This window comes from Chaetura pelagica, unplaced genomic scaffold, assembly GCF_000747805.2.
Source record: "Chaetura pelagica isolate M959 unplaced genomic scaffold, ChaPel_1.0 scaffold388, whole genome shotgun sequence".
Classification (NCBI taxonomy): domain Eukaryota; kingdom Metazoa; phylum Chordata; class Aves; order Apodiformes; family Apodidae; genus Chaetura; species Chaetura pelagica.
In genome coordinates this window covers 882931-885409 of record NW_009954111.1, presented here as the reverse complement: position 1 = coordinate 885409, position 2479 = coordinate 882931, and the positions used below count along the sequence as shown (strand labels likewise).

At 46.0% G+C, this 2479-nt stretch overlaps 1 protein-coding gene across 1 annotated transcript in view; it reads right to left on the bottom strand.

Annotated features, from left to right (window-relative positions):
* The window catches only part of EED (embryonic ectoderm development), a 23163-nt gene that overhangs the window by 20229 nt on the left and 455 nt on the right, over positions 1–2479 (bottom strand). The window lies entirely within an intron of this gene.

Below are 2479 nucleotides of genomic sequence, written 5' to 3'. Positions count from 1 at the left end.
AAGAGAGGCCATTCAGGAACCTTAGACCTCTACAGGGAAGCTCAAGCACAAAGGATGGCCTGTTACACGTGAACAAGCCAAAACTGCAATTTCAGAATGTGAGCTGTGTAAAATTCGCATGGGGAAACATCCCCTAACAGCAGACAGTCTCCATCTGCATGAAGGAAAATCCTTGTGGTCCACCTGGCAGGTGGACTACATTGGACCCTTTTGCAGATCAGGGAATAAACAATATGCTATTGTTATGGTAGAGGTAGTCTTGGGTCTCACCTGTGCAGAAGCCACTCTAAAAGCAAATGGGGAAAACTACCTTGAGATTTCTGGAAAAAACAAAACATTTAGTACTCTGCCCAAGCCAGAAAATATCCAGTCTGATAATGGAACACATTTCACCTCCCAGCTAGTCCAAAGTTGGGCAAAAAGGGAGGATATCAAATGGACATTTCACACCCCATACTACTCACAAGCAAATCGGATTGTGGAAAGAACTAATGGAACGATCAAAAAACTAATTTGTCCCCAAGAGTCTCATTGGGACCAGCGGATGAGTCAGGCAATTACCACCATTAATAACTGATGGGGGCTAATGGGTGTCCCCGCCTAAACACCTTTTTTCCTTCAGCTCCCCAACAAACTGATATGAAAGATAAAAAACCTTTAAAGAAGGTGGAACATTCCCTACAGCCAGGGTAAACTGTCCTGGCTAATTCACCTAATATTGCAAAACCCCTTTAATCTTAACACCTGGGAAACAGTGGATGAAAATGGGAAAGCCCATATCATTAATGTTAAATGGATAATATGCTGTATATAATTTATGCAGTTTCTCATGGACTGGAATACAAATACAGAAGGAATTTTCACTTTGATACTAGAAAATGTTGCTACTGCTATTCGTTTTGGTTCTTTAACCCTTTTTACATACCCATTATGAGGGAGATACAATGTTGCAAGGAGGACTTTTTCACATAATAGCCCGACATGAGCTGGAGTTCCAGGGAGAGAAACACAGTAACATTTTGTGGCCAAAGGCTGGAGTCCTTTCCTAAAACCAGAGGCTATTATAGCCTGCTGCCCCAAAGGCCACGGGGTGAAGTGTGAAGAACCAGACCTTGCCTCACACGAACCTAACGTGCCCCTTAGGTCTGCAGTCATAACTGGCTTAAACACGGCTGCTCCACCAGGCACTTACAACCCTCTCCTGCCTGCCTCCTCTGCCAGAAAACAACAACTCAGACACCATGAGGTGTCCTGCCACCCATGGTTCTAAGACCGGGTTGCAGGGGAAGTCATCCGCAGCTACCATAGAAGTACCTAGAGCATCTCAGGAACAAAGAAAGGGATTGTATTTTGGGAATAATTCCCTCCCTAAGGTGTTCCTGTCTCACCTGCACACAAATCGCGACCCTATACGGGACAAGCATCGGGCATATCCCTCCTTCCTCTTCCCCTCAAAGATAATGATAATTAATCTGGGTGTGTAAATAAGGTGTACCTATATATATATAAGTATTAAGGTATATATAAGTTATTGGTATTTGGTGTTTTAAAGATATTTCAAGCTCCTCTGTGTTTTAATTACCCTTTTTGAACCTCCTGCCCCAAATTGTTTTATTTTTCCCTTCAATAAACCGTGTATTTGTAAATTCTAATTGGGGATTGGCTGCTGTTACTAGAGACATCAGTGAGCATTGAACAAGTGTCTCACCAGAAAAGCCAGTGCCAAAGTTCCCTGCTCCTCTGCGAGAGGCGAGCGCCGCGTGCAGACCTCTCCGCAGATCCCCATAAGCTAAATTCACTCCAAAAAGGAGATATAATAATAATAGGTCGCAGATCTCAACAGCTCACTTTCTGGAGAAGTGCTCCAACCAGAAGAAAAACACACACTGCTTAAATCAAACACTCAAATACCACCATCCCCCATTAAGTACCTACATAAAAGACCACTAGATACCTCAGAATAAGTTTGCCTTTCGAGTATCAAGCTGTGTGTACCTTGTCAACCATATTACCTTTGTTCTGAACACTAGATTGTAGCCTAACTTAGAGATTTACAGTCCTCGGTGCCGGCTGCCTCCTCCTGCTCACAGGAGCTGATCAGCACTAGCCCCTATTCCTCCTTCACCAAAGGGCCGCGCACACACATTTACGCTGCATCTTACTCTGCAACGTGACACTGAGGACACACCACGCAAAACTGCAGGAACGATAGAAAACGTTGCTGTTTTGCAACAACAACAACAACAACAAAAAAAAAAGCCCCACACCACAAGCCTGACGTTTTGAAGCGGACTTGGGAGTCAGAGCCGCTGAAAAGAGTTCGGGCCTCCAATGCTCCCTCTCCCACGTGGAGGAGCAGCGAGTGTCTCCCTCCCCCAGCCCCACGCTGGTCTCTCCCACCGGGGCCCCCTCTGACCAGGGGCAGCCGCCAAGCCGGGCCGGGGGGCCTGGCCCCCTTTCTCCCCCTTCCCCCCCCACC